Source organism: Schistocerca nitens, chromosome 2, assembly GCF_023898315.1.
Source record: "Schistocerca nitens isolate TAMUIC-IGC-003100 chromosome 2, iqSchNite1.1, whole genome shotgun sequence".
Lineage (NCBI taxonomy): Eukaryota > Metazoa > Arthropoda > Insecta > Orthoptera > Acrididae > Schistocerca > Schistocerca nitens.
Window position 1 is genome coordinate 669,042,065 of NC_064615.1, and position 18,438 is coordinate 669,060,502.

Consider the following 18,438-nt stretch of genomic DNA (forward strand, 5'->3'; position numbering starts at 1 on the left):
TTTCGGCTCCAGCAAAGAGTATGTTGGTATTTCCGAACGACGAGTTCTTATTTATATTTACGTGCACACCTGTCGCAGTCATTTTAACGTATCGCGCCTATAATAATCCATCTGTAGCACACAACTGTCGCCTTTCGACAGTTTGTTTTGCGTCAGGCCGCCATATACAGAAGCGATTTGGCAGGGCCTACTGGAGAGACTTGACTTTGCAGACATCCGTCGCTAGTGGTCGCCCAAACACCAAGCTCCATCGCAAACAGCAGGACAATCTTGGGCTAGGAGGAACGTCAAAACGTTGCAAGCAATATCAGTGTAACGTATCGAGCTGTACGTTTCGTTGCAGTAAGTCGTGGAAAAGAATGCACAGCACATTTCTCATTTGCATTAGACGACACTCCATGTCGATACAACGCTTATTCCTGCAGTAAATAAGTGGGGCGGTGATTTTGCCCCCATCGGATATCGACGTGGACGGATGCTGTCATTAAATGATTCGTGAGTGGGAGCTTGTTCGGCTGCACTGCACTGCAGCCGGCCCAGTACGATGTTTTGAATGCGTTTTCGAATCGACAAATGTCTTCTTTCCGCAAGCACTCGCCAAAGACACATTAGGAGTTGCAGCAGACGAGGTGGCCGAGTGGTTAAGGCGTTGGACTGCTAATCCAATGTGCTCTGCACGCGTGGGTTCGAATCCCATCCTCGTCGTAGAATTTTACGTAAAGCACCCGTTTGCGGTCACTCCTTCTCCATGCGAAACGCCACTCAGTAGTAACAACGAAGCGTGTACGTGGCAGAGATCGTATGTATGAAATACGAGACAAAACTGCCTACCAGATGGAAGCGCACATCATTCCATAGCTTATGCCCTTCGAATTAAACATCATTTCGAGATCTATAAACCAATCAAATTTCGGCTCCAGCAAAGAGTATGTTGGTATTTCCGAACGACGAGTTCTTATTTATATTTACGTGCACACCTGTCGCAGTCATTTTAACGTATCGCGCCTATAATAATCCATCTGTAGCACACAACTGTCGCCTTTCGACAGTTTGTTTTGCGTCAGGCCGCCATATACAGAAGCGATTTGGCAGGGCCTACTGGAGAGACTTGACTTTGCAGACATCCGTCGCTAGTGGTCGCCCAAACACCAAGCTCCATCGCAAACAGCAGGACAATCTTGGGCTAGGAGGAACGTCAAAACAGAAGCGATTTGGCAGGGCCTACTGGAGAGACTTGACTTTGCAGACATCCGTCGCTAGTGGTCGCCCAAACACCAAGCTCCATCGCAAACAGCAGGACAATCTTGGGCTAGGAGGAACGTCAAAACGTTGCAAGCAATATCAGTGTAACGTATCGAGCTGTACGTTTCGTTGCAGTAAGTCGTGGAAAAGAATGCACAGCACATTTCTCATTTGCATTAGACGACACTCCATGTCGATACAACGCTTATTCCTGCAGTAAATAAGTGGGGCGGTGATTTTGCCCCCATCGGATATCGACGTGGACGGATGCTGTCATTAAATGATTCGTGAGTGGGAGCTTGTTCGGCTGCACTGCACTGCAGCCGGCCCAGTACGATGTTTTGAATGCGTTTTCGAATCGACAAATGTCTTCTTTCCGCAAGCACTCGCCAAAGACACATTAGGAGTTGCAGCAGACGAGGTGGCCGAGTGGTTAAGGCGTTGGACTGCTAATCCAATGTGCTCTGCACGCGTGGGTTCGAATCCCATCCTCGTCGTAGAATTTTACGTAAAGCACCCGTTTGCGGTCACTCCTTCTCCATGCGAAACGCCACTCAGTAGTAACAACGAAGCGTGTACGTGGCAGAGATCGTATGTATGAAATACGAGACAAAACTGCCTACCAGATGGAAGCGCACATCATTCCATAGCTTATGCCCTTCGAATTAAACATCATTTCGAGATCTATAAACCAATCAAATTTCGGCTCCAGCAAAGAGTATGTTGGTATTTCCGAACGACGAGTTCTTATTTATATTTACGTGCACACCTGTCGCAGTCATTTTAACGTATCGCGCCTATAATAATCCATCTGTAGCACACAACTGTCGCCTTTCGACAGTTTGTTTTGCGTCAGGCCGCCATATACAGAAGCGATTTGGCAGGGCCTACTGGAGAGACTTGACTTTGCAGACATCCGTCGCTAGTGGTCGCCCAAACACCAAGCTCCATCGCAAACAGCAGGACAATCTTGGGCTAGGAGGAACGTCAAAACGTTGCAAGCAATATCAGTGTAACGTATCGAGCTGTACGTTTCGTTGCAGTAAGTCGTGGAAAAGAATGCACAGCACATTTCTCATTTGCATTAGACGACACTCCATGTCGATACAACGCTTATTCCTGCAGTAAATAAGTGGGGCGGTGATTTTGCCCCCATCGGATATCGACGTGGACGGATGCTGTCATTAAATGATTCGTGAGTGGGAGCTTGTTCGGCTGCACTGCACTGCAGCCGGCCCAGTACGATGTTTTGAATGCGTTTTCGAATCGACAAATGTCTTCTTTCCGCAAGCACTCGCCAAAGACACATTAGGAGTTGCAGCAGACGAGGTGGCCGAGTGGTTAAGGCGTTGGACTGCTAATCCAATGTGCTCTGCACGCGTGGGTTCGAATCCCATCCTCGTCGTAGAATTTTACGTAAAGCACCCGTTTGCGGTCACTCCTTCTCCATGCGAAACGCCACTCAGTAGTAACAACGAAGCGTGTACGTGGCAGAGATCGTATGTATGAAATACGAGACAAAACTGCCTACCAGATGGAAGCGCACATCATTCCATAGCTTATGCCCTTCGAATTAAACATCATTTCGAGATCTATAAACCAATCAAATTTCGGCTCCAGCAAAGAGTATGTTGGTATTTCCGAACGACGAGTTCTTATTTATATTTACGTGCACACCTGTCGCAGTCATTTTAACGTATCGCGCCTATAATAATCCATCTGTAGCACACAACTGTCGCCTTTCGACAGTTTGTTTTGCGTCAGGCCGCCATATACAGAAGCGATTTGGCAGGGCCTACTGGAGAGACTTGACTTTGCAGACATCCGTCGCTAGTGGTCGCCCAAACACCAAGCTCCATCGCAAACAGCAGGACAATCTTGGGCTAGGAGGAACGTCAAAACAGAAGCGATTTGGCAGGGCCTACTGGAGAGACTTGACTTTGCAGACATCCGTCGCTAGTGGTCGCCCAAACACCAAGCTCCATCGCAAACAGCAGGACAATCTTGGGCTAGGAGGAACGTCAAAACGTTGCAAGCAATATCAGTGTAACGTATCGAGCTGTACGTTTCGTTGCAGTAAGTCGTGGAAAAGAATGCACAGCACATTTCTCATTTGCATTAGACGACACTCCATGTCGATACAACGCTTATTCCTGCAGTAAATAAGTGGGGCGGTGATTTTGCCCCCATCGGATATCGACGTGGACGGATGCTGTCATTAAATGATTCGTGAGTGGGAGCTTGTTCGGCTGCACTGCACTGCAGCCGGCCCAGTACGATGTTTTGAATGCGTTTTCGAATCGACAAATGTCTTCTTTCCGCAAGCACTCGCCAAAGACACATTAGGAGTTGCAGCAGACGAGGTGGCCGAGTGGTTAAGGCGTTGGACTGCTAATCCAATGTGCTCTGCACGCGTGGGTTCGAATCCCATCCTCGTCGTAGAATTTTACGTAAAGCACCCGTTTGCGGTCACTCCTTCTCCATGCGAAACGCCACTCAGTAGTAACAACGAAGCGTGTACGTGGCAGAGATCGTATGTATGAAATACGAGACAAAACTGCCTACCAGATGGAAGCGCACATCATTCCATAGCTTATGCCCTTCGAATTAAACATCATTTCGAGATCTATAAACCAATCAAATTTCGGCTCCAGCAAAGAGTATGTTGGTATTTCCGAACGACGAGTTCTTATTTATATTTACGTGCACACCTGTCGCAGTCATTTTAACGTATCGCGCCTATAATAATCCATCTGTAGCACACAACTGTCGCCTTTCGACAGTTTGTTTTGCGTCAGGCCGCCATATACAGAAGCGATTTGGCAGGGCCTACTGGAGAGACTTGACTTTGCAGACATCCGTCGCTAGTGGTCGCCCAAACACCAAGCTCCATCGCAAACAGCAGGACAATCTTGGGCTAGGAGGAACGTCAAAACGTTGCAAGCAATATCAGTGTAACGTATCGAGCTGTACGTTTCGTTGCAGTAAGTCGTGGAAAAGAATGCACAGCACATTTCTCATTTGCATTAGACGACACTCCATGTCGATACAACGCTTATTCCTGCAGTAAATAAGTGGGGCGGTGATTTTGCCCCCATCGGATATCGACGTGGACGGATGCTGTCATTAAATGATTCGTGAGTGGGAGCTTGTTCGGCTGCACTGCACTGCAGCCGGCCCAGTACGATGTTTTGAATGCGTTTTCGAATCGACAAATGTCTTCTTTCCGCAAGCACTCGCCAAAGACACGTTAGGAGTTGCAGCAGACGAGGTGGCCGAGTGGTTAAGGCGTTGGACTGCTAATCCAATGTGCTCTGCACGCGTGGGTTCGAATCCCATCCTCGTCGTAGAATTTTACGTAAAGCACCCGTTTGCGGTCACTCCTTCTCCATGCGAAACGCCACTCAGTAGTAACAACGAAGCGTGTACGTGGCAGAGATCGTATGTATGAAATACGAGACAAAACTGCCTACCAGATGGAAGCGCACATCATTCCATAGCTTATGCCCTTCGAATTAAACATCATTTCGAGATCTATAAACCAATCAAATTTCGGCTCCAGCAAAGAGTATGTTGGTATTTCCGAACGACGAGTTCTTATTTATATTTACGTGCACACCTGTCGCAGTCATTTTAACGTATCGCGCCTATAATAATCCATCTGCGTCAGGCCGCCATATACAGAAGCGATTTGGCAGGGCCTACTGGAGAGACTTGACTTTGCAGACATCCGTCGCTAGTGGTCGCCCAAACACCAAGCTCCATCGCAAACAGCAGGACAATCTTGGGCTAGGAGGAACGTCAAAACAGAAGCGATTTGGCAGGGCCTACTGGAGAGACTTGACTTTGCAGACATCCGTCGCTAGTGGTCGCCCAAACACCAAGCTCCATCGCAAACAGCAGGACAATCTTGGGCTAGGAGGAACGTCAAAACGTTGCAAGCAATATCAGTGTAACGTATCGAGCTGTACGTTTCGTTGCAGTAAGTCGTGGAAAAGAATGCACAGCACATTTCTCATTTGCATTAGACGACACTCCATGTCGATACAACGCTTATTCCTGCAGTAAATAAGTGGGGCGGTGATTTTGCCCCCATCGGATATCGACGTGGACGGATGCTGTCATTAAATGATTCGTGAGTGGGAGCTTGTTCGGCTGCACTGCACTGCAGCCGGCCCAGTACGATGTTTTGAATGCGTTTTCGAATCGACAAATGTCTTCTTTCCGCAAGCACTCGCCAAAGACACATTAGGAGTTGCAGCAGACGAGGTGGCCGAGTGGTTAAGGCGTTGGACTGCTAATCCAATGTGCTCTGCACGCGTGGGTTCGAATCCCATCCTCGTCGTAGAATTTTACGTAAAGCACCCGTTTGCGGTCACTCCTTCTCCATGCGAAACGCCACTCAGTAGTAACAACGAAGCGTGTACGTGGCAGAGATCGTATGTATGAAATACGAGACAAAACTACCTACCAGATGGAAGCGCACATCATTCCATAGCTTATGCCCTTCGAATTAAACATCATTTCGAGATCTATAAACCAATCAAATTTCGGCTCCAGCAAAGAGTATGTTGGTATTTCCGAACGACGAGTTCTTATTTATATTTACGTGCACACCTGTCGCAGTCATTTTAACGTATCGCGCCTATAATAATCCATCTGTAGCACGACAGTTTGTTTTGCGTCAGGCCGCCATATACAGAAGCGATTTGGCAGGGCCTACTGGAGAGACTTGACTTTGCAGACATCCGTCGCTAGTGGTCGCCCAAACACCAAGCTCCATCGCAAACAGCAGGACAATCTTGGGCTAGGAGGAACGTCAAAACGTTGCAAGCAATATCAGTGTAACGTATCGAGCTGTACGTTTCGTTGCAGTAAGTCGTGGAAAAGAATGCACAGCACATTTCTCATTTGCATTAGACGACACTCCATGTCGATACAACGCTTATTCCTGCAGTAAATAAGTGGGGCGGTGATTTTGCCCCCATCGGATATCGACGTGGACGGATGCTGTCATTAAATGATTCGTGAGTGGGAGCTTGTTCGGCTGCACTGCACTGCAGCCGGCCCAGTACGATGTTTTGAATGCGTTTTCGAATCGACAAATGTCTTCTTTCCGCAAGCACTCGCCAAAGACACATTAGGAGTTGCAGCAGACGAGGTGGCCGAGTGGTTAAGGCGTTGGACTGCTAATCCAATGTGCTCTGCACGCGTGGGTTCGAATCCCATCCTCGTCGTAGAATTTTACGTAAAGCACCCGTTTGCGGTCACTCCTTCTCCATGCGAAACGCCACTCAGTAGTAACAACGAAGCGTGTACGTGGCAGAGATCGTATGTATGAAATACGAGACAAAACTGCCTACCAGATGGAAGCGCACATCATTCCATAGCTTATGCCCTTCGAATTAAACATCATTTCGAGATCTATAAACCAATCAAATTTCGGCTCCAGCAAAGAGTATGTTGGTATTTCCGAACGACGAGTTCTTATTTATATTTACGTGCACACCTGTCGCAGTCATTTTAACGTATCGCGCCTATAATAATCCATCTGTAGCACACAACTGTCGCCTTTCGACAGTTTGTTTTGCGTCAGGCCGCCATATACAGAAGCGATTTGGCAGGGCCTACTGGAGAGACTTGACTTTGCAGACATCCGTCGCTAGTGGTCGCCCAAACACCAAGCTCCATCGCAAACAGCAGGACAATCTTGGGCTAGGAGGAACGTCAAAACAGAAGCGATTTGGCAGGGCCTACTGGAGAGACTTGACTTTGCAGACATCCGTCGCTAGTGGTCGCCCAAACACCAAGCTCCATCGCAAACAGCAGGACAATCTTGGGCTAGGAGGAACGTCAAAACGTTGCAAGCAATATCAGTGTAACGTATCGAGCTGTACGTTTCGTTGCAGTAAGTCGTGGAAAAGAATGCACAGCACATTTCTCATTTGACTTTAGACGACACTCCATGTCGATACAACGCTTATTCCTGCAGTAAATAAGTGGGGCGGTGATTTTGCCCCCATCGGATATCGACGTGGACGGATGCTGTCATTAAATGATTCGTGAGTGGGAGCTTGTTCGGCTGCACTGCACTGCAGCCGGCCCAGTACGATGTTTTGAATGCGTTTTCGAATCGACAAATGTCTTCTTTCCGCAAGCACTCGCCAAAGACACATTAGGAGTTGCAGCAGACGAGGTGGCCGAGTGGTTAAGGCGTTGGACTGCTAATCCAATGTGCTCTGCACGCGTGGGTTCGAATCCCATCCTCGTCGTAGAATTTTACGTAAAGCACCTGTTTGCGGTCACTCCTTCTCCATGCGAAACGCCACTCAGTAGTAACAACGAAGCGTGTACGTGGCAGAGATCGTATGTATGAAATACGAGACAAAACTGCCTACCAGATGGAAGCGCACATCATTCCATAGCTTATGCCCTTCGAATTAAACATCATTTCGAGATCTATAAACCAATCAAATTTCGGCTCCAGCAAAGAGTATGTTGGTATTTCCGAACGACGAGTTCTTATTTATATTTACGTGCACACCTGTCGCAGTCATTTTAACGTATCGCGCCTATAATAATCCATCTGTAGCACACAACTGTCGCCTTTCGACAGTTTGTTTTGCGTCAGGCCGCCATATACAGAAGCGATTTGGCAGGGCCTACTGGAGAGACTTGACTTTGCAGACATCCGTCGCTAGTGGTCGCCCAAACACCAAGCTCCATCGCAAACAGCAGGACAATCTTGGGCTAGGAGGAACGTCAAAACGTTGCAAGCAATATCAGTGTAACGTATCGAGCTGTACGTTTCGTTGCAGTAAGTCGTGGAAAAGAATGCACAGCACATTTCTCATTTGCATTAGACGACACTCCATGTCGATACAACGCTTATTCCTGCAGTAAATAAGTGGGGCGGTGATTTTGCCCCCATCGGATATCGACGTGGACGGATGCTGTCATTAAATGATTCGTGAGTGGGAGCTTGTTCGGCTGCACTGCACTGCAGCCGGCCCAGTACGATGTTTTGAATGCGTTTTCGAATCGACAAATGTCTTCTTTCCGCAAGCACTCGCCAAAGACACATTAGGAGTTGCAGCAGACGAGGTGGCCGAGTGGTTAAGGCGTTGGACTGCTAATCCAATGTGCTCTGCACGCGTGGGTTCGAATCCCATCCTCGTCGTAGAATTTTACGTAAAGCACCCGTTTGCGGTCACTCCTTCTCCATGCGAAACGCCACTCAGTAGTAACAACGAAGCGTGTACGTGGCAGAGATCGTATGTATGAAATACGAGACAAAACTGCCTACCAGATGGAAGCGCACATCATTCCATAGCTTATGCCCTTCGAATTAAACATCATTTCGAGATCTATAAACCAATCAAATTTCGGCTCCAGCAAAGAGTATGTTGGTATTTCCGAACGACGAGTTCTTATTTATATTTACGTGCACACCTGTCGCAGTCATTTTAACGTATCGCGCCTATAATAATCCATCTGTAGCACACAACTGTCGCCTTTCGACAGTTTGTTTTGCGTCAGGCCGCCATATACAGAAGCGATTTGGCAGGGCCTACTGGAGAGACTTGACTTTGCAGACATCCGTCGCTAGTGGTCGCCCAAACACCAAGCTCCATCGCAAACAGCAGGACAATCTTGGGCTAGGAGGAACGTCAAAACGTTGCAAGCAATATCAGTGTAACGTATCGAGCTGTACGTTTCGTTGCAGTAAGTCGTGGAAAAGAATGCACAGCACATTTCTCATTTGCATTAGACGACACTCCATGTCGATACAACGCTTATTCCTGCAGTAAATAAGTGGGGCGGTGATTTTGCCCCCATCGGATATCGACGTGGACGGATGCTGTCATTAAATGATTCGTGAGTGGGAGCTTGTTCGGCTGCACTGCACTGCAGCCGGCCCAGTACGATGTTTTGAATGCGTTTTCGAATCGACAAATGTCTTCTTTCCGCAAGCACTCGCCAAAGACACATTAGGAGTTGCAGCAGACGAGGTGGCCGAGTGGTTAAGGCGTTGGACTGCTAATCCAATGTGCTCTGCACGCGTGGGTTCGAATCCCATCCTCGTCGTAGAATTTTACGTAAAGCACCCGTTTGCGGTCACTCCTTCTCCATGCGAAACGCCACTCAGTAGTAACAACGAAGCGTGTACGTGGCAGAGATCGTATGTATGAAATACGAGACAAAACTACCTACCAGATGGAAGCGCACATCATTCCATAGCTTATGCCCTTCGAATTAAACATCATTTCGAGATCTATAAACCAATCAAATTTCGGCTCCAGCAAAGAGTATGTTGGTATTTCCGAACGACGAGTTCTTATTTATATTTACGTGCACACCTGTCGCAGTCATTTTAACGTATCGCGCCTATAATAATCCATCTGTAGCACGACAGTTTGTTTTGCGTCAGGCCGCCATATACAGAAGCGATTTGGCAGGGCCTACTGGAGAGACTTGACTTTGCAGACATCCGTCGCTAGTGGCGCCCAAACACCAAGCTCCATCGCAAACAGCAGGACAATCTTGGGCTAGGAGGAACGTCAAAACGTTGCAAGCAATATCAGTGTAACGTATCGAGCTGTACGTTTCGTTGCAGTAAGTCGTGGAAAAGAATGCACAGCACATTTCTCATTTGCATTAGACGACACTCCATGTCGATACAACGCTTATTCCTGCAGTAAATAAGTGGGGCGGTGATTTTGCCCCCATCGGATATCGACGTGGACGGATGCTGTCATTAAATGATTCGTGAGTGGGAGCTTGTTCGGCTGCACTGCACTGCAGCCGGCCCAGTACGATGTTTTGAATGCGTTTTCGAATCGACAAATGTCTTCTTTCCGCAAGCACTCGCCAAAGACACATTAGGAGTTGCAGCAGACGAGGTGGCCGAGTGGTTAAGGCGTTGGACTGCTAATCCAATGTGCTCTGCACGCGTGGGTTCGAATCCCATCCTCGTCGTAGAATTTTACGTAAAGCACCCGTTTGCGGTCACTCCTTCTCCATGCGAAACGCCACTCAGTAGTAACAACGAAGCGTGTACGTGGCAGAGATCGTATGTATGAAATACGAGACAAAACTGCCTACCAGATGGAAGCGCACATCATTCCATAGCTTATGCCCTTCGAATTAAACATCATTTCGAGATCTATAAACCAATCAAATTTCGGCTCCAGCAAAGAGTATGTTGGTATTTCCGAACGACGAGTTCTTATTTATATTTACGTGCACACCTGTCGCAGTCATTTTAACGTATCGCGCTTATAATAATCCATCTGTAGCACACAACTGTCGCCTTTCGACAGTTTGTTTTGCGTCAGGCCGCCATATACAGAAGCGATTTGGCAGGGCCTACTGGAGAGACTTGACTTTGCAGACATCCGTCGCTAGTGGTCGCCCAAACACCAAGCTCCATCGCAAACAGCAGGACAATCTTGGGCTAGGAGGAACGTCAAAACGTTGCAAGCAATATCAGTGTAACGTATCGAGCTGTACGTTTCGTTGCAGTAAGTCGTGGAAAAGAATGCACAGCACATTTCTCATTTGCATTAGACGACACTCCATGTCGATACAACGCTTATTCCTGCAGTAAATAAGTGGGGCGGTGATTTTGCCCCCATCGGATATCGACGTGGACGGATGCTGTCATTAAATGATTCGTGAGTGGGAGCTTGTTCGGCTGCACTGCACTGCAGCCGGCCCAGTACGATGTTTTGAATGCGTTTTCGAATCGACAAATGTCTTCTTTCCGCAAGCACTCGCCAAAGACACATTAGGAGTTGCAGCAGACGAGGTGGCCGAGTGGTTAAGGCGTTGGACTGCTAATCCAATGTGCTCTGCACGCGTGGGTTCGAATCCAATCCTCGTCGTAGAATTTTACGTAAAGCACCCGTTTGCGGTCACTCCTTCTCCATGCGAAACGCCACTCAGTAGTAACAACGAAGCGTGTACGTGGCAGAGATCGTATGTATGAAATACGAGACAAAACTGCCTACCAGATGGAAGCGCACATCATTCCATAGCTTATGCCCTTCGAATTAAACATCATTTCGAGATCTATAAACCAATCAAATTTCGGCTCCAGCAAAGAGTATGTTGGTATTTCCGAACGACGAGTTCTTATTTATATTTACGTGCACACCTGTCGCAGTCATTTTAACGTATCGCGCCTATAATAATCCATCTGTAGCACACAACTGTCGCCTTTCGACAGTTTGTTTTGCGTCAGGCCGCCATATACAGAAGCGATTTGGCAGGGCCTACTGGAGAGACTTGACTTTGCAGACATCCGTCGCTAGTGGTCGCCCAAACACCAAGCTCCATCGCAAACAGCAGGACAATCTTGGGCTAGGAGGAACGTCAAAACGTTGCAAGCAATATCAGTGTAACGTATCGAGCTGTACGTTTCGTTGCAGTAAGTCGTGGAAAAGAATGCACAGCACATTTCTCATTTGCATTAGACGACACTCCATGTCGATACAACGCTTATTCCTGCAGTAAATAAGTGGGGCGGTGATTTTGCCCCCATCGGATATCGACGTGGACGGATGCTGTCATTAAATGATTCGTGAGTGGGAGCTTGTTCGGCTGCACTGCACTGCAGCCGGCCCAGTACGATGTTTTGAATGCGTTTTCGAATCGACAAATGTCTTCTTTCCGCAAGCACTCGCCAAAGACACATTAGGAGTTGCAGCAGACGAGGTGGCCGAGTGGTTAAGGCGTTGGACTGCTAATCCAATGTGCTCTGCACGCGTGGGTTCGAATCCCATCCTCGTCGTAGAATTTTACGTAAAGCACCCGTTTGCGGTCACTCCTTCTCCATGCGAAACGCCACTCAGTAGTAACAACGAAGCGTGTACGTGGCAGAGATCGTATGTATGAAATACGAGACAAAACTACCTACCAGATGGAAGCGCACATCATTCCATAGCTTATGCCCTTCGAATTAAACATCATTTCGAGATCTATAAACCAATCAAATTTCGGCTCCAGCAAAGAGTATGTTGGTATTTCCGAACGACGAGTTCTTATTTATATTTACGTGCACACCTGTCGCAGTCATTTTAACGTATCGCGCCTATAATAATCCATCTGTAGCACGACAGTTTGTTTTGCGTCAGGCCGCCATATACAGAAGCGATTTGGCAGGGCCTACTGGAGAGACTTGACTTTGCAGACATCCGTCGCTAGTGGTCGCCCAAACACCAAGCTCCATCGCAAACAGCAGGACAATCTTGGGCTAGGAGGAACGTCAAAACGTTGCAAGCAATATCAGTGTAACGTATCGAGCTGTACGTTTCGTTGCAGTAAGTCGTGGAAAAGAATGCACAGCACATTTCTCATTTGCATTAGACGACACTCCATGTCGATACAACGCTTATTCCTGCAGTAAATAAGTGGGGCGGTGATTTTGCCCCCATCGGATATCGACGTGGACGGATGCTGTCATTAAATGATTCGTGAGTGGGAGCTTGTTCGGCTGCACTGCACTGCAGCCGGCCCAGTACGATGTTTTGAATGCGTTTTCGAATCGACAAATGTCTTCTTTCCGCAAGCACTCGCCAAAGACACATTAGGAGTTGCAGCAGACGAGGTGGCCGAGTGGTTAAGGCGTTGGACTGCTAATCCAATGTGCTCTGCACGCGTGGGTTCGAATCCCATCCTCGTCGTAGAATTTTACGTAAAGCACCCGTTTGCGGTCACTCCTTCTCCATGCGAAACGCCACTCAGTAGTAACAACGAAGCGTGTACGTGGCAGAGATCGTATGTATGAAATACGAGACAAAACTGCCTACCAGATGGAAGCGCACATCATTCCATAGCTTATGCCCTTCGAATTAAACATCATTTCGAGATCTATAAACCAATCAAATTTCGGCTCCAGCAAAGAGTATGTTGGTATTTCCGAACGACGAGTTCTTATTTATATTTACGTGCACACCTGTCGCAGTCATTTTAACGTATCGCGCCTATAATAATCCATCTGTAGCACACAACTGTCGCCTTTCGACAGTTTGTTTTGCGTCAGGCCGCCATATACAGAAGCGATTTGGCAGGGCCTACTGGAGAGACTTGACTTTGCAGACATCCGTCGCTAGTGGTCGCCCAAACACCAAGCTCCATCGCAAACAGCAGGACAATCTTGGGCTAGGAGGAACGTCAAAACGTTGCAAGCAATATCAGTGTAACGTATCGAGCTGTACGTTTCGTTGCAGTAAGTCGTGGAAAAGAATGCACAGCACATTTCTCATTTGCATTAGACGACACTCCATGTCGATACAACGCTTATTCCTGCAGTAAATAAGTGGGGCGGTGATTTTGCCCCCATCGGATATCGACGTGGACGGATGCTGTCATTAAATGATTCGTGAGTGGGAGCTTGTTCGGCTGCACTGCACTGCAGCCGGCCCAGTACGATGTTTTGAATGCGTTTTCGAATCGACAAATGTCTTCTTTCCGCAAGCACTCGCCAAAGACACATTAGGAGTTGCAGCAGACGAGGTGGCCGAGTGGTTAAGGCGTTGGACTGCTAATCCAATGTGCTCTGCACGCGTGGGTTCGAATCCCATCCTCGTCGTAGAATTTTACGTAAAGCACCCGTTTGCGGTCACTCCTTCTCCATGCGAAACGCCACTCAGTAGTAACAACGAAGCGTGTACGTGGCAGAGATCGTATGTATGAAATACGAGACAAAACTGCCTACCAGATGGAAGCGCACATCATTCCATAGCTTATGCCCTTCGAATTAAACATCATTTCGAGATCTATAAACCAATCAAATTTCGGCTCCAGCAAAGAGTATGTTGGTATTTCCGAACGACGAGTTCTTATTTATATTTACGTGCACACCTGTCGCAGTCATTTTAACGTATCGCGCCTATAATAATCCATCTGTAGCACACAACTGTCGCCTTTCGACAGTTTGTTTTGCGTCAGGCCGCCATATACAGAAGCGATTTGGCAGGGCCTACTGGAGAGACTTGACTTTGCAGACATCCGTCGCTAGTGGTCGCCCAAACACCAAGCTCCATCGCAAACAGCAGGACAATCTTGGGCTAGGAGGAACGTCAAAACAGAAGCGATTTGGCAGGGCCTACTGGAGAGACTTGACTTTGCAGACATCCGTCGCTAGTGGTCGCCCAAACACCAAGCTCCATCGCAAACAGCAGGACAATCTTGGGCTAGGAGGAACGTCAAAACGTTGCAAGCAATATCAGTGTAACGTATCGAGCTGTACGTTTCGTTGCAGTAAGTCGTGGAAAAGAATGCACAGCACATTTCTCATTTGCATTAGACGACACTCCATGTCGATACAACGCTTATTCCTGCAGTAAATAAGTGGGGCGGTGATTTTGCCCCCATCGGATATCGACGTGGACGGATGCTGTCATTAAATGATTCGTGAGTGGGAGCTTGTTCGGCTGCACTGCACTGCAGCCGGCCCAGTACGATGTTTTGAATGCGTTTTCGAATCGACAAATGTCTTCTTTCCGCAAGCACTCGCCAAAGACACATTAGGAGTTGCAGCAGACGAGGTGGCCGAGTGGTTAAGGCGTTGGACTGCTAATCCAATGTGCTCTGCACGCGTGGGTTCGAATCCCATCCTCGTCGTAGAATTTTACGTAAAGCACCCGTTTGCGGTCACTCCTTCTCCATGCGAAACGCCACTCAGTAGTAACAACGAAGCGTGTACGTGGCAGAGATCGTATGTATGAAATACGAGACAAAACTGCCTACCAGATGGAAGCGCACATCATTCCATAGCTTATGCCCTTCGAATTAAACATCATTTCGAGATCTATAAACCAATCAAATTTCGGCTCCAGCAAAGAGTATGTTGGTATTTCCGAACGACGAGTTCTTATTTATATTTACGTGCACACCTGTCGCAGTCATTTTAACGTATCGCGCCTATAATAATCCATCTGTAGCACACAACTGTCGCCTTTCGACAGTTTGTTTTGCGTCAGGCCGCCATATACAGAAGCGATTTGGCAGGGCCTACTGGAGAGACTTGACTTTGCAGACATCCGTCGCTAGTGGTCGCCCAAACACCAAGCTCCATCGCAAACAGCAGGACAATCTTGGGCTAGGAGGAACGTCAAAACGTTGCAAGCAATATCAGTGTAACGTATCGAGCTGTACGTTTCGTTGCAGTAAGTCGTGGAAAAGAATGCACAGCACATTTCTCATTTGCATTAGACGACGCTCCATGTCGATACAACGCTTATTCCTGCAGTAAATAAGTGGGGCGGTGATTTTGCCCCCATCGGATATCGACGTGGACGGATGCTGTCATTAAATGATTCGTGAGTGGGAGCTTGTTCGGCTGCACTGCACTGCAGCCGGCCCAGTACGATGTTTTGAATGCGTTTTCGAATCGACAAATGTCTTCTTTCCGCAAGCACTCGCCAAAGACACATTAGGAGTTGCAGCAGACGAGGTGGCCGAGTGGTTAAGGCGTTGGACTGCTAATCCAATGTGCTCTGCACGCGTGGGTTCGAATCCCATCCTCGTCGTAGAATTTTACGTAAAGCACCCGTTTGCGGTCACTCCTTCTCCATGCGAAACGCCACTCAGTAGTAACAACGAAGCGTGTACGTGGCAGAGATCGTATGTATGAAATACGAGACAAAACTGCCTACCAGATGGAAGCGCACATCATTCCATAGCTTATACCCTTCGAATTAAACATCATTTCGAGATCTATAAACCAATCAAATTTCGGCTCCAGCAAAGAGTATGTTGGTATTTCCGAACGACGAGTTCTTATTTATATTTACGTGCACACCTGTCGCAGTCATTTTAACGTATCGCGCCTATAATAATCCATCTGTAGCACACAACTGTCGCCTTTCGACAGTTTGTTTTGCGTCAGGCCGCCATATACAGAAGCGATTTGGCAGGGCCTACTGGAGAGACTTGACTTTGCAGACATCCGTCGCTAGTGGTCGCCCAAACACCAAGCTCCATCGCAAACAGCAGGACAATCTTGGGCTAGGAGGAACGTCAAAACAGAAGCGATTTGGCAGGGCCTACTGGAGAGACTTGACTTTGCAGACATCCGTCGCTAGTGGTCGCCCAAACACCAAGCTCCATCGCAAACAGCAGGACAATCTTGGGCTAGGAGGAACGTCAAAACGTTGCAAGCAATATCAGTGTAACGTATCGAGCTGTACGTTTCGTTGCAGTAAGTCGTGGAAAAGAATGCACAGCACATTTCTCATTTGCATTAGACGACACTCCATGTCGATACAACGCTTATTCCTGCAGTAAATAAGTGGGGCGGTGATTTTGCCCCCATCGGATATCGACGTGGACGGATGCTGTCATTAAATGATTCGTGAGTGGGAGCTTGTTCGGCTGCACTGCACTGCAGCCGGCCCAGTACGATGTTTTGAATGCGTTTTCGAATCGACAAATGTCTTCTTTCCGCTAGCACTCGCCAAAGACACATTAGGAGTTGCAGCAGACGAGGTGGCCGAGTGGTTAAGGCGTTGGACTGCTAATCCAATGTGCTCTGCACGCGTGGGTTCGAATCCCATCCTCGTCGTAGAATTTTACGTAAAGCACCCGTTTGCGGTCACTCCTTCTCCATGCGAAACGCCACTCAGTAGTAACAACGAAGCGTGTACGTGGCAGAGATCGTATGTATGAAATACGAGACAAAACTGCCTACCAGATGGAAGCGCACATCATTCCATAGCTTATGCCCTTCGAATTAAACATCATTTCGAGATCTATAAACCAATCAAATTTCGGCTCCAGCAAAGAGTATGTTGGTATTTCCGAACGACGAGTTCTTATTTATATTTACGTGCACACCTGTCGCAGTCATTTTAACGTATCGCGCCTATAATAATCCATCTGTAGCACAGTTTGTTTTGCGTCAGGCCGCCATATACAGAAGCGATTTGGCAGGGCCTACTGGAGAGACTTGACTTTGCAGACATCCGTCGCTAGTGGTCGCCCAAACACCAAGCTCCATCGCAAACAGTAGGACAATCTTGGGCTAGGAGGAACGTCAAAACGTTGCAAGCAATATCAGTGTAACGTATCGAGCTGTACGTTTCGTTGCAGTAAGTCGTGGAAAAGAATGCACAGCACATTTCTCATTTGCATTAGACGACACTCCATGTCGATACAACGCTTATTCCTGCAGTAAATAAGTGGGGCGGTGATTTTGCCCCCATCGGATATCGACGTGGACGGATGCTGTCATTAAATGATTCGTGAGTGGGAGCTTGTTCGGCTGCACTGCACTGCAGCCGGCCCAGTACGATGTTTTGAATGCGTTTTCGAATCGACAAATGTCTTCTTTCCGCAAGCACTCGCCAAAGACACATTAGGAGTTGCAGCAGACGAGGTGGCCGAGTGGTTAAGGCGTTGGATTGCTAATCCAATGTGCTCTGCACGCGTGGGTTCGAATCCCATCCTCGTCGTAGAATTTTACGTAAAGCACCCGTTTGCGGTCACTCCTTCTCCATGCGAAACGCCACTCAGTAGTAACAACGAAGCGTGTACGTGGCAGAGATCGTATGTATGAAATACGAGACAAAACTGCCTACCAGATGGAAGCGCACATCATTCCATAGCTTATGCCCTTCGAATTAAACATCATTTCGAGATCTATAAACCAATCAAATTTCGGCTCCAGCAAAGAGTATGTTGGTATTTCCGAACGACGAGTTCTTATTTATATTTACGTGCACACCTGTCGCAGTCATTTTAACGTATCGCGCCTATAATAATCCATCTGTAGCACACAACTGTCGCCTTTCGACAGTTTGTTTTGCGTCAGGCCGCCATATACAGAAGCGATTTGGCAGGGCCTACTGGAGAGACTTGACTTTGCAGACATCCGTCGCTAGTGGTCGCCCAAACACCAAGCTCCATCGCAAACAGCAGGACAATCTTGGGCTAGGAGGAACGTCAAAACGTTGCAAGCAATATCAGTGTAACGTATCGAGCTGTACGTTTCGTTGCAGTAAGTCGTGGAAAAGAATGCACAGCACATTTCTCATTTGCATTAGACGACACTCCATGTCGATACAACGCTTATTCCTGCAGTAAATAAGAGGGGCGGTGATTTTGCCCCCATCGGATATCGACGTGGACGGATGCTGTCATTAAATGATTCGTGAGTGGGAGCTTGTTCGGCTGCACTGCACTGCAGCC

General features: G+C 47.8%; 19 non-coding genes across 19 annotated transcripts; all 19 read left to right on the forward strand.

Moving 5' to 3' along the window:
• Positions 1–623: 623 nt before the first annotated feature.
• On the forward strand, positions 624–705 carry Trnas-gcu (transfer RNA serine (anticodon GCU)). Its single transcript has one exon. It is a non-coding gene; the product is annotated as a tRNA-Ser (tRNA).
• A 952-nt stretch (positions 706–1,657) lies between these two features.
• Trnas-gcu (transfer RNA serine (anticodon GCU)) lies at positions 1,658–1,739 on the forward strand. Its single transcript has one exon. It is a non-coding gene; the product is annotated as a tRNA-Ser (tRNA).
• Positions 1,740–2,565: 826 nt separating this feature from the next.
• Positions 2,566–2,647, forward strand: Trnas-gcu (transfer RNA serine (anticodon GCU)). Its single transcript has one exon. It is a non-coding gene; the product is annotated as a tRNA-Ser (tRNA).
• A 952-nt stretch (positions 2,648–3,599) lies between these two features.
• Positions 3,600–3,681, forward strand: Trnas-gcu (transfer RNA serine (anticodon GCU)). Its single transcript has one exon. It is a non-coding gene; the product is annotated as a tRNA-Ser (tRNA).
• Positions 3,682–4,507: 826 nt separating this feature from the next.
• Positions 4,508–4,589, forward strand: Trnas-gcu (transfer RNA serine (anticodon GCU)). Its single transcript has one exon. It is a non-coding gene; the product is annotated as a tRNA-Ser (tRNA).
• A 916-nt stretch (positions 4,590–5,505) lies between these two features.
• Trnas-gcu (transfer RNA serine (anticodon GCU)) lies at positions 5,506–5,587 on the forward strand. The gene has a single exon. It is a non-coding gene; the product is annotated as a tRNA-Ser (tRNA).
• An 810-nt stretch (positions 5,588–6,397) lies between these two features.
• On the forward strand, positions 6,398–6,479 carry Trnas-gcu (transfer RNA serine (anticodon GCU)). The gene has a single exon. It is a non-coding gene; the product is annotated as a tRNA-Ser (tRNA).
• Positions 6,480–7,432: 953 nt separating this feature from the next.
• Positions 7,433–7,514, forward strand: Trnas-gcu (transfer RNA serine (anticodon GCU)). The gene has a single exon. It is a non-coding gene; the product is annotated as a tRNA-Ser (tRNA).
• Positions 7,515–8,340: 826 nt separating this feature from the next.
• On the forward strand, positions 8,341–8,422 carry Trnas-gcu (transfer RNA serine (anticodon GCU)). Its single transcript has one exon. It is a non-coding gene; the product is annotated as a tRNA-Ser (tRNA).
• Positions 8,423–9,248: 826 nt separating this feature from the next.
• Positions 9,249–9,330, forward strand: Trnas-gcu (transfer RNA serine (anticodon GCU)). Its single transcript has one exon. It is a non-coding gene; the product is annotated as a tRNA-Ser (tRNA).
• Positions 9,331–10,139: 809 nt separating this feature from the next.
• Positions 10,140–10,221, forward strand: Trnas-gcu (transfer RNA serine (anticodon GCU)). The gene has a single exon. It is a non-coding gene; the product is annotated as a tRNA-Ser (tRNA).
• An 826-nt stretch (positions 10,222–11,047) lies between these two features.
• On the forward strand, positions 11,048–11,129 carry Trnas-gcu (transfer RNA serine (anticodon GCU)). Its single transcript has one exon. It is a non-coding gene; the product is annotated as a tRNA-Ser (tRNA).
• An 826-nt stretch (positions 11,130–11,955) lies between these two features.
• On the forward strand, positions 11,956–12,037 carry Trnas-gcu (transfer RNA serine (anticodon GCU)). Its single transcript has one exon. It is a non-coding gene; the product is annotated as a tRNA-Ser (tRNA).
• An 810-nt stretch (positions 12,038–12,847) lies between these two features.
• On the forward strand, positions 12,848–12,929 carry Trnas-gcu (transfer RNA serine (anticodon GCU)). The gene has a single exon. It is a non-coding gene; the product is annotated as a tRNA-Ser (tRNA).
• An 826-nt stretch (positions 12,930–13,755) lies between these two features.
• Positions 13,756–13,837, forward strand: Trnas-gcu (transfer RNA serine (anticodon GCU)). The gene has a single exon. It is a non-coding gene; the product is annotated as a tRNA-Ser (tRNA).
• Positions 13,838–14,789: 952 nt separating this feature from the next.
• Trnas-gcu (transfer RNA serine (anticodon GCU)) lies at positions 14,790–14,871 on the forward strand. Its single transcript has one exon. It is a non-coding gene; the product is annotated as a tRNA-Ser (tRNA).
• Positions 14,872–15,697: 826 nt separating this feature from the next.
• Trnas-gcu (transfer RNA serine (anticodon GCU)) lies at positions 15,698–15,779 on the forward strand. Its single transcript has one exon. It is a non-coding gene; the product is annotated as a tRNA-Ser (tRNA).
• A 952-nt stretch (positions 15,780–16,731) lies between these two features.
• On the forward strand, positions 16,732–16,813 carry Trnas-gcu (transfer RNA serine (anticodon GCU)). Its single transcript has one exon. It is a non-coding gene; the product is annotated as a tRNA-Ser (tRNA).
• Positions 16,814–17,620: 807 nt separating this feature from the next.
• On the forward strand, positions 17,621–17,702 carry Trnas-gcu (transfer RNA serine (anticodon GCU)). The gene has a single exon. It is a non-coding gene; the product is annotated as a tRNA-Ser (tRNA).
• Positions 17,703–18,438: the final 736 nt, after the last annotated feature.